The following is a 12,445-nucleotide window of genomic DNA, read 5'->3' as shown; positions in this document are numbered from 1 at the left end:
TTAATCAAAGACAATGGCCCTCTACATACACTTTCCCACCTTAGCAGCTTCTGTGTGCTTCACTGAACAACAGCTCAGTATAAAGCCTTGAAATACCCATTCTCTCTCTGCACTTGTGGACACACCTGATTGGGTTTGGTGTATGCCTGCAAGATGTACAATACATTAATTTGCTGAATGAATGTTAACGGATGCATGAACAAAAAGTATGCAGTGTTTTTGTGTTATAAAACATGTAAGAGGATAATGAAATATTATACAATACACTTCATCCCATGCGACGTGTCTGTGCTGGTCAGAAGGTCGATATACAGACCCTCTGGGCTGGAGAGGGTGGAAAAACAGAGCATTGATAAAGTGTCTCAGCACTCCTTGGAGCTGCCATCATTGGGTGAGTAATACTCTGTTTTCTCCATAATCAATTAGTAAGCCTTCATTAGCTAGGCCATTCATTATGTTGGCATGTCAGGGACGGGACATGGTGCAGTGGTTGCCCCTGGGTTGGACTCATCACTTGGTGCTGATACACGACTGGGCTCTCACAATGGCTTTTGCATCTATGGAAGACATAACCATTAGTCTGTTCCACAGTCAAGTAAGCATTTTTCTGTATGGCCAAATCAACATTATGTTGTTGTTGCATAGCCAACAAAGTCAGCATAATTCATTTCAGTTGCAAAGTTGAGTAGATATTGTTTATTGTTCTTACACAACTAAATATTCATTACACTATATTGTTAAAACCATTTCAGCTGATTTATTTTTCAACTAGAAAAGCTATTTCTTAACATGTTGGAACTGAATGCTGTACATTATATGTAGATTTTCAAGATAATAAAGTGTGATCAAGTCTGCTACTGGCTTTTTGCTTGAACCATATAATAAGACATATTGAATACATCCTTATTACTCTATTTTCTCATAACCCTTGTGAATATTACAGTAGCTTGTGAGCTGCAACCAGAATCATTAATGTAAAACAGATGTTAGATGCATTCCCAAATGCAGCAGCTCTTGTTGCTGGAATCTGTACTACAGCAGCATCAACTGCTATGCTTGCTTGAATGCATATTTAATACAAACAGAATTAATTATATGTAATGTGCATGTCTTTCTGTGATTGTATGGACAATTTTCAATTGACATTTTGGCCCATTTTCAAACCTTCAAAGGGTTATTGGACTTTTAGGTTTAGGTTAGAATTAAGTTTAGGTTAAGTTAAGCGTTAGGGATAGGAATCTGTTGTGAGGTTATGGGGCTAAGTAATGGAGTCATATTCATGACTGTCCTCACAACTGGCTAAAAACACATATTTGTGTGTGTGTGTGTGTGTGTGTGTGTGTCTGACTGTCAGTGTTAAAGATGCCCACAGCGCAGTGTGAACCCTGTCTCAGTGTGTAATGGCCTGTGCTATAGAATTATGATAAGGGGCAGACAGAGATTAAAAGAGTAAAATATTGAATGGCCCAATGATGGATGAGAGCTGTTTCGGGATCAATTAAACAATAAGAAATTAATTCTGTCAGCGACATGCTCATTAGGGACTTGCTGAAAGGAAGGCAAGGGAAGAGAAAGAAATGTGACAATGCAATATATTATTAATTTTGTCCTTGCATCTGTTATTTAGCTACACTTAACCTGATCACTCTCTGTCTCTCTAACACACAAGCACACACACACTCACAGAATAGGACAATAAGCTCTGACAAATGCTATGCTGTTTCAATTTTGCCACTGATCCAAGATCTTTCTTTATGTTTACCATACTGCTGACCTTGTTTAAAGGTCACAGCTAAAACCTTTATTCCTTCGTACACTGAAAATAAACTGCTATCAGCCTTGGACTCTACCATGCGTCCATGTCTTTGTGTTCCCCACTGCAGCTAGATTTGGCTATGCAGAGACACAGAGGAAAGTCAACTAATTACAGGAGCAGCTCGTATCAAAGGGCCGCTGAGCGCTTCAGATACAGGAGCCAACAGATGTGAGTAACAGCTGCCATGTTGAGTGTCAACCTTCTCAGTGCTGTCAGTCTCCATTTGCCCAGTGCATGGGTAAATAATATGTTGTCTTAATTCATTTGCCTCTGCATGAAACAGCCGGAGCATAATGGATTCTAATATTAAACATGATCCTGTTCCAGTGTGCAATTAGTGTGTAGCTCCACCTATTAACACTTACATATTAATAACATCTCCCAGGGTTTGCTGAATGGTAGTTGTATGCATAGTTGTTTCAGGAATGAGGCACACCAATTGGCAGGCGTCTGCAGTTGGGGACCCATCAGTCTGCCTGCCAATAGAGGCACTATCGAACTTCTGTGGTGCCATGGTAGAGCCAACACACCAGCCCCTCCTCCCCCTCCATAGGGAAGGCTATCCTGATGCGCTGGCTTAGGGGGTGAGCAGACAGACGGACAGGCAGGGCTAGTTGCCAAGCTGGGCCAGGCCCACTTGGTGTGCAGTCTGTCTATGTGTGCAAATGTCTGCTGGGGGGCAGGGGGGAGTTGTGATGTGGATGGACTGCTAAGTAGAAGTTGAGTAGATGGGGACGGGGTGTTGCTGTGAGTGAAAGTGGTTCAGGATACGGTCTATACAGATGGGATGATGCAAGGTTTGCTTGCTGAACAGATGTTTTAGGGGTGTATGTTTATCTTGGAGGTGTGACATGGTCAGTCAATGGCAGCTGAGGGACTATAGAGAGGACATTTGTTGTTGAGACTGCTGTTCTTCCACGTCCAAAAATGATCCATATCCAAAAATGTTAAAGGTGAGGATGGATACTTGACCTCTGGGATTAAGATCTGTCCTGGTCTGATATTTACAGTATGTTGACCACTGGGTCAACAGACACATTATAATTTGTACTTGTGCCTCGTAATGTGAGGCAGCGATTTTAAAGTGTGCATTACAGCAGCCCTTTTCATCACTAGTCTCTCTGCTTTGGTCTGCTTTTTGCTGGTGCACAATGAAAACAGATTGGAGTTTTCATTAAGGCTGAAAAACTGTCAGATTCTTGACAGCTTTTGATCTGGGCATATGCTCTGATAGAGGGGAAGCAAACACCAGCACCAACAGAGAAAATCTCTTCTTCTCATCTCTATCACTCTTTCTCCATCATTTGAGTGCACTATACTGTATTTCTTTCTACATTTATACTTCACCTGCATTTGAGGAGAAGTGCTCTGGTGCATGGTTGGAGCTGTTTTTTTTTTTGTATATATATTTAGTGGAGCTTTTTTTATAATTGGTGGATAGAGATGGGTCTTTGAGTATGGATCATGGCTCTATAATGACTCTCTCAGTGTGTATGGGTGTGAGTGTAGGGTGTAGACTAACGCTGAATGGGAATGAGATGAATGCTGGGTGGAAATGAATTTCTAAAGGCCATGGTGCTTCATCACGGGCCCACCACTGCCCGTCCTACTCCTGCCTGAATAACCCCAGAATTATCACTCAGTGGGAGGAGAGAGAGCAATGAATACCTCCAGCTACTATACCCTGGGGACTGTGGTGCCCCCACCCCTCCCAGATGCTTTCTACACAAACACACTGACACAGGTAGAGATAGAGCGCGGGGTGGTGGTGGTGCGGTGGGGTTTTTTGGGGAGGGGGGGTACATTATGCACTAATGGCGTGCTCCATTAATCATACAATGATGAAGGCCATTTCCTTTATTTAATTGGCTTCCAGTATCTTAGTGTCTTTGTTGCATGTCATTTCAGACTCTCTCTGGCATAATGCTTATGCTTCACTCTTTTAGCTAGCAGAGTGCAGCATAGGGAAGAGCTGAGAGCTCTTCAGAAACATCAAACAAGTGTCCTTCGTATCTGCTCATAGAATTTTACTGACTGAACAATATCAGAAAACCATTTTTGATACAATATGTGTCAGCATTTATTTAGTCTCAAGCTATTTCATAAAAAAAAATAAGGATTTGCATTTTTCTTAATTAGTCAATGTTAGCAAAAATGCTAACAACAAATCATTGTTTGAATTGCTTAAAATCTTGAGCTTTTCAAACTTAACTAGAAGTAAACAGATTAAAGAAATCATCTAAAGGGGAACATATGTTTTGTGGTTGAGGCTAGTGGAACAGAAGCTAAGAGAAGGTGGATCAGACCTGGGACTAATCAGTGACAGCAGTCTGATATAAATGGATCAAATGCTTGTTCATTCAAGTCCTACACTGGCTTCCTGTGCTAAAGGGGTATAAAGTAATAAATAAATAAAGTTTCTTCATTATTCTCTCCTCACCCTTCTCCACAATCTGTATGTTCCTTCTTCTGATTTCCTGTCACATTATTCTTTCATTTCACTGCAGAGCTAATAAATGTTTTCATTGTCATTAGCAACAAAGGGAAGGTGGGCAAAAAGAGAAAAAGATGAGTAGGTTGTTATTAAACTATAAAGGTGTAAGTGTTATTAAGAAACATGTAGCAGTGAAAACTTAGTCCACAAATAAGCAGTAGAAAGGTTTACTAAAGGGCAGTTTCTTTAGAACACCATCTACAATTTTTCAATAAATACATATATATGCAATTAATGTGTTATTTTTACGGACATAACGGACTCCATAACTTCAGTTACTTGTGACATGATAAAATAGATTTTTGTGCGAAAATACATATCAACTGCAACTTAGGTTTCATCCATTGTTCATATACCAGAGGAAATCCGTTCAGTGGCACAATGATTTTTTATGAATGTTTGTACCCTTGGTGACACTGTAATTAAACTGCATGTTAATAAAAATATATTTTTAGTGATATGACTAAAAGCAATTGTAGTTATTTTTAATTTAGTGTAAATATTCTGCAGTGTGAGTTTGAAAGACAATCTTTTTTTTTTCAAAATGTTTTTAATGCAAATAAAATAACCTGTTGTAGACTCATTCTGTGAATGATTATTAAAGGATTTCTGATTCTGATGTATGGATGAAACAGCAGCTGTTGTGAATCGTACTGCTTCAAAAAGCAAGCGATAGATGAGGCTGTTAATAAAGCATAATGCATAATTCATAGTCAATATTTTCTTTGTTATTATGTTCATTTATAAAACATATTCTTTACACAGTCTTGTGCTGATCTTAGACAACACAACTCTCACGTTGCAACAATAAGGGTAACAACAAAAGATAGTATGCAGTTATGTAGTACTTAGAAAAGGGCGTTTTGATTCACAAAACATTTGGTCGCAGCTTTATGTCTACTATAATGTATAGTGCCTGTTCACAGTGTGAAGAGGAGAGCAAAAGAAGCAGAATGCTGCGGTTGGCTTGTTTTACTCTTTGAAGTCTGAAGGAGGGCATGGCAATATTTACTGAGAGAGTGCCCCCCTTGGTCCCACCCTGCTAGGCTGGTGCTTGTGCTTCACAGCCGGGGGATGTGTTTTTCACCAGTACATCTCGTCTTCTCCCCCCTCCCCCCTCTGCAAGCCCTCTATGGACACACTGCACAGGGACACCCACTTCCTCATTAAAAAACCAACAGCCATTAATGTTAGATGAGGGCAAGAGGAGCTGGAGGTGGGAGAGTGGGGAGAAAGAGGGAGGTGGTTTCCCCTTGATCGACTCCTAAGGATGCATGATGAATCCTCACAGACACACAGACAGACATGCTGAGGAAGGGAGGAGATGAGAGGCTGCAGACATTTTTCCGACAGACAGAAAGACTGACAGTCATAATCGTGGTCTTAAATGGCCGCAGCATCTTTTAGAGAGACAAAATTTTACATACTGATAAATAGATCATAGATTGAAGCAGAACAATTGTAAAGTGCTTGATTTGCATGACTGAAGGAAGCATAGTTAATGACAGATTTGTTCAAAAACAAGTCTCCCTCCCTTTCTCCCCCTCTATCATAGACACACAGTGAATATGGAAACAGCTAGTGCCCTGTATAGATGGACTGTTAATACCCAATATGCCCCTGCTGTGAGGTCTGAAATTGTTAAGCTCTCTGGAGTGGAAAAAAGTAACAGAGAGAGGAGGGGGTAACACCGTCTCAGCCATGAGTCTGGGGCCAGAGTGATAAGGCTTAGAGCTTAAACATAAACATGCACAGGCGCTCAGATGCTATAAAGACCTCACAAATGTTGGCCATTTTCATACATTCTTTATAAAAGTGCTGAGCGTTCTTCACACTTGCAGTAATCCAAGATCATAATGGTAAATTCCCCACAGTCATCGCCAACCTGCAGACATCCTCAATTTGATTCCACATCTACCCATCAATTGTGATAGGTAGTTTAGACCAGGAAATCAATCCCATCAAGTTTGGGATTGACCCAAGATGCACAATCTATAAAGACGTGATCATGCAGGCTCAGATTTTAAAAACTAGGGCTTATTTAGATGCTTACATATTAGTAGTTTATGTATGTCATTGAGCTTTTCCTTTGTTGTAGTCATGAGGTTCACCATCGTGTGCTTCCTGAGTGTTGATGTGTGAGGGAGGAAATTGGGGTCATTGTTATTCCACTGTTTTCATAAAGAACGTCCAGGAAGAAACAGAAAACACAGCCCAAAGCAACGTGGGTGGATGTTTTGAAGGGTGTGTGTAATTGTATTGTATTTGGTGTGAGTCTGCTGCACATTGGTGCGCTTCTTTTTCTTTTCACATATTCATCCAATACCATTTGACTCGTGTAGAGTTACAGAGCCCTGATAAGAAGCAGGGCTGTGACTGCAGAGTTTTAGCCCTATAGCAGTGGCTAGTCTGTGGGGAGCTTACTGTGTATATGTGTGTCTGGAGGCCTTGTCTGTGTGCATAGAGCTGGGGGAGACAGAGATGGAGAAACCAGAGCTGGCTGGCTGGGTAATGAATTTACTCCTGCGGCACTCTTTAAAGCATAATTACACTCATCAAAGCCAGGAAGGCCTGTATCGCCCACTGACTCTTAGCTAAAACAAAGGCTGAGCAAAAACACTATGCCTTAATTCTCTTTTCATATTATCAGACCACAGTAACCATTACAAACCACAATATCATTTTCATGCCTTTTTCCGTTTTTGGCCAGAATGTAGACTTTATGCCAGATTTCTCTGTACCAATATGTGGTTAAAGGGCATAAATACTCTAGAGTTTATTTTAACCAAATAAAGCAACACAGAAAAACACTTTTCTGCCTTAGTGTTTTCAAAAATCAGTTTAGGTCTGTTTAAGATACACGGTTCCCAATTTCCCTGTTTGACTATTGTTAAATTCAACCCCATGTTCCTCTTGCCATTGCTGTCCACCCCCATTGTCTCCTGTTGATCCTTCCCTTCACCTCCTATTTCTATGGAAAAAGGTCAAGGTTGTGTGTCCAGGCACACAGGAGTGTGTGTGGTTAGCATACAGAGAGAAACCCTGTGGGGAGTGTGTAAGTCCAGATACACCTGCTCTAGCGCTGGTGATGATCAGGGCCAGAGAGAAGGGAGCTTATTGCACCACCTACCTCTAAGACTGGGATACAGAGGATCAGACAGCTGGTGGAAATGAATTCACACAGTCATATATGTGAACACACACATTCATAAATACTTGTGTAATACACACTCCTGTTCTTTCATCATATTTAGTGAAAACATAACTACAGTGTGCAGCACAGCAGAGTAGGGGTTAGCACTGTCACCTTACAGCAAGGAGGCTTGAACAGGATTGTGGAGTTTGTATGTTCTCCCCATGCCTGTGCAGATGTACAGTAGATAATAGATGGATGGCTAACTGTACTGTAGTAATGGAAGCTTCCTATGTGTATTTGGTGCCAGTCACACACACCTTAGCACCTTTCACAATACTGACTATCAGCTCCAGGACAGATCAGCCCACAAGAATTTTTTCAGAGGACAGATGGTTGACAGCTGTAGGTATACCACAATTATACCCTTCTAGTCAAGTGTGCTTCTCAGAAGTGAAACTTCTGTAAAAGACAGAGCCGAATCAGTTGTTTGATCAAAAGACATGCTTTAGAAACACTGAGCTCATGACTTGAACTGTCATGATCCAGTAATATAGAACCTCACTTCTGAAGAATGAGATGTGCAAGTCATTTTTCAGCCTAAACAGGCATCAGCAAAATGTTGAATCTTGTGTGAACCAAAGTATCACTACAAATGAGTGGGGGCATCATGTCTACACAGTGTACTTTGTAACAATAAAATCTATCCTATAAATTGTATGTAGTCTATAGGAAAGAGAATAAAGGCAATGGATTTATTGTGTGTGCTTTTCTTTTGTGTGTGCAGGCTGGTCGAGCACGGTGTGTTTAGTCTAATTACTGCAGCCTTCTGCTTGGTGAGGTGATTTACACATTGTTTTTTCTCCATTGGGTTTTTTGGTAAATTTGAGATAAGCACTCTCTCCTTTCACTTGGGCACACTGTCTCACTCAATCTTACCTCCAACTCAACATAATAAACAGTTTCAGTGTTTTGTTTTCCTCCACAAGGCCTTTGTGCCTGGAGGTTTTATCCGTATTGCCTACAGTATTTTAGGGGTCTTAATCTCCCACCATTTGATTACCACCAGCTAATTAAACAGAGGGGGTGCCAAGCAGGTGACAGAGGGATGGAACATTGAGGTGGTATCAGTCCAAGCCTCGAAGCCAGGGCTTCTTTTCTTGTCCTCTGCTTTACTATCCAGAGTTTGCACAAATTGTCTGTGTTATTTGAATAAATTTTAATTTGTACAGTGGAGTGCAGTAGATCTTCAGATCAGTTCCAGGAGCCAAGTTGTTTTTCTTCTTGGTAACATAGATCTAATTTTCATTTTGTTTCGTCCTCACTACTGGACTGCTGGAGGAAATATAGTGAAAGGGAAGAGTGCTAGGTTTCAAGGCTCTGGAGCTGGGAATAAGGAACTGCTGACATCAGCATTCAAAAGCTATGTTAGAGAGAAGGAAAGGAGTGCAGCGAAGAAAAACTGCATATAGATTTATGTCTGTAAAAACTGAATTTGGATGCAGTCTTTTTCCCTGTTTCTCACAAAGTTGAATGTCCTTTTGCAATTATAGCAGCAGTTACAAATCTCTAACTGTGTATATGTTTGGCATGACACCTTGCCACCCAGGGGGCTGCTTAAACAGAGGAGTGAAATGGTGGCTCACAGATATCAAGGGGACCATGTTAAATGTCACCAATGACAATGCGTTTGTCACAGCTCAGAGATGCCCTTTTCCCCAGTCCGTCAGCAGAGATGCTCTCTTCTCAGGTCTCAATACCTTGTCAAGTGGTTGAACCTGCACATCCATATGCATGTTGCTACGCATGAAACAGCATGCATCTGCTTGTTGTACTTTGTGGCTGCCGTGGTAGAAGGCAGACAGGCAGACAGGATGTCCTTAGCCCCAAGGCCAGTGAGACAACACAGGATCTGCTGACCGAGAGAAAGGGGCCACCAAGGTCCTTAGGGCAGACTGAGGTACTGCTGGGACTGTGGATGAACTACTGTATCTTGTTGACAAAGTAGACTCTGTCAGCATATTAGCAGAACGATATTCAAACTGACCTCTTTTAGAAAGTTTTAGGTTTCCTCACAAGAATGCACATAAATCGAGGAAAGTTAAAGATTGTGGTAGTTCCTCAAATGAGCATCCTGAAAAGTATTTTATATATTTCCTATTGTTTTACAAGGGAGAGAGAATATCTCGAACAGATAATCCATAGTCACTGAAGAAATACCAAACCAGTACTTGCTTAATTAAGCATTTATGGTGGATAAGTGTGAGAATGAAGCTTTTCCCTGAAATTACCCTTTCTATTTTTAATAATCATTAGTAGTTTCATTGTTTGCAATTATCTTTCTTTCCATTTTAATTCTAGAGAAAATATATGCCTGCCATTATTTTACCTCACACCAGAAACATCTGCCACAACGTGGAATGTTAACCATGGGAGAACATCTTTTTGATAGGTGTTATCGTGAAAAAGGTTGATTTATTGGTTTAATCTTTTCAAATTGTCAAGTTTTGTAAATAAATTATTTTAAAATTATGTTTCATATGGTTCTTTTATGTTTTGCTTCAGCAATAATAAAACCCTGAATCTCAAATATGAAGTGCCACCAGCAACACTTAATTAATCTTAATTGCTTTGAAAAAAGCTAGCCTGCAGAATCACCCCATTTTTCTAAATGACTCTTCCCTCAGCAATATTCCATACAACCATTTTTCCCTTGTCTTTCCTGGCATGATGAAATGTGCTTTTTGCTGCTATCTATTCCTTATCCACTCTGTTCTGCCACACTCCTCTCTCTGGCTGAGGAAAAGCTTTCGGAGGCTGCCAGAGCAGACCCGTCATCTGCTGGCAGTCTATTTACTGTTGTTGGTATGGGTTGAGTAATGGCAGCTCCACTGTCCTTATCACCAGTGCACACACCTGCACTTCTCCCTCACCACACACTTAATTGCTCCCCATACCTCCACCCCTGCTTCAGGCTGATATCTGTTTATGCTCCACATTCCTGGATAGAGGCCTTATGTCCATTAGTGCCATGGCTGCATGAGATTTATAGTTTTGCTAGTGCCAGAAAACTAAGAATTAATGTTTCGGGCGCAGTGAGCTAGTGGATGCTGTGGGTATACTAGTAAGGAGGGTCTTGCTTTTGAGCATGTGAAGGGGGTAGTGTTATCCTCTTTTACAGTGAATGTGCTGAGGAAAAGGAGTGGTGACATTTTCCTATGATTTTACAGACTGACAGATCCCCAGTGCTCAGGGTCAAAGCTGGCATACCACTGAGGAAAACAAGATGTGGGCAAAGTATAAAACAAATAACAACAGAAAACATAGATGGGGCATTGATGTAATTTCCACACAGAGGCAGACAGACAGTGGTTATTAATATTTGCATACAACCATGCAGGCATACAGAGAAACACATTCTAATCATGTAAACTTTATAGACCCGGTTTAGTCCTCTCAGAAGTTGCAGCTTGTCCCTCAGTGCTCATTTGAAATTAATAACTTATTTTGGCCAAGACAAGAAGATAGCCAGAAGATGTAGAACATAGACTTTTTTAAATTAAATACATCTTGTGTCTGGTCTCATTACTTGAGTAACAAGTTCATTAGATTGGTAATTTGTTATATTATCTAAAGGGGAATAAAACATCACAGCGGATATTGTATGCTTCTTTATGAGATATGCCAGGACACCTAACATGCACTGCCTGTAAGCATCTGATGAGACCTTTACCTCCAAGGCAACAACTGTGGGTTGCTGAAAAGTAATTAGTGAACCATTTGAAGTGCTGTGGTTGTAGATTCCTCTGGCTCGCTTCTCATTTGACAGCCATGTAATAGCCTTGTCTATCAGCCACCAGGAGACTAGTAGACTATGTCCAATCCATCCCCAATGCCTTGTGAAAGACTTTTCTCAGCAGACCATGATTGTACCTTAAGAGATTGTGTCTTCCTAGTAATAATGGATAACTAGGGTGGGGTTATGGCTTGGATGGATGGATTTTTCTGATAATTAAACTTGCATGTATGTATGTATAGCTCTCCCCTATAAAACCAGCACAGACTGCTCTAGTATTCATTTAAAAGTATCTGTCCTCCTCTATTTGAATGCTCCAGGGAGTTCGTCCATTAGGGCTCCAGCTGGAGACAGTAGCAACCACAGTTACACTCTTGTCCTGCCACCAGCTCCCAGGTCAGGAGGGTGCTAAGAGACTCCTATAGGCAACCCACCCTTCCCCAGTGATAAATATCCAAGAGCTCACTGGATGACATCAAATTTTTCATCATTAATCCAGGCCATTATGAGGCTGTTTCCCCAGCATTGATCCCCAGTCCAGTCCAGCTGACGCAGTCCCTCTAGGGTGGATGTGGGTTGCTGGGGGAACTGGGACATAGACAGACTATTCAGTCAAGTGCTGGGTGAGAAAACTAGTATAAATGCAGATATTAAGTGGTGCTTATGCATACTAATCACCTATGTTGTATAAACACAAATTAATACATACATATATACACAGATATATATAAACACTGGATGTGGTGCTGGTAAGATTCAATAATGAATATAATGTTGCTAATTAGGGCCAGATGTCCAGGTGTTTACTGCTAGTAAAGCCTTAATTATATTCACGTGCTCCAAAAAGACCATTGCCTTCCATTACATTTTATACACACATGCACACATATACTGTACAGACACACACCAGTGAGCCCATGGGGGCAGATGTAAAGCTATTGTCTTAATTTCATTCCCCAATTTTCCTCGATTTGCTCTCCCTTACCTTTTCTGGCTGGCCCAATTGCAATTGGCCTGCTGTTGCACACTCAGAACAGAATGCGTTATATCCCACTGGGGAGAAATGCAGCACAGGGAGATTTACCTTCTTTTTACAAATGATATGAAATCAGGGAAAGGAAAGTCTGTCAGCTGTGAAATTACTGATCATCCGGGTCTTTCTTGTTTCTGCTCACCGGGAGAGAGCCACAGAGAAGGGAAAGGATG

General features: G+C 41.0%; 1 protein-coding gene across 6 annotated transcripts in view; it reads left to right on the top strand.

Annotated features, from left to right (window-relative positions):
* Positions 1–12,445, top strand: part of robo2 (roundabout, axon guidance receptor, homolog 2 (Drosophila)) — a 154,937-nt gene that overhangs the window by 32,234 nt on the left and 110,258 nt on the right. Inside the window, exon 1 of one of the 6 annotated variants that reach the window (XM_026331136.2) lies at positions 1,921–1,984. The exons of the other annotated variants lie outside the window; for them this stretch is intronic. The gene's annotated coding sequence lies outside the window, so the exon portion shown is untranslated. Of the gene's footprint in view, positions 1–1,920; positions 1,985–12,445 lie in introns of those variants that run through there. 6 annotated transcript variants of the gene reach the window in all.

The sequence above is a fragment of the Mastacembelus armatus genome, chromosome 13 (genome assembly GCF_900324485.2).
Source record: "Mastacembelus armatus chromosome 13, fMasArm1.2, whole genome shotgun sequence".
NCBI lineage: Eukaryota > Metazoa > Chordata > Actinopteri > Synbranchiformes > Mastacembelidae > Mastacembelus > Mastacembelus armatus.
The sequence above is the reverse complement of the archived record's forward strand: the minus strand, read 5'-3'. Positions and strand labels throughout refer to the sequence as shown.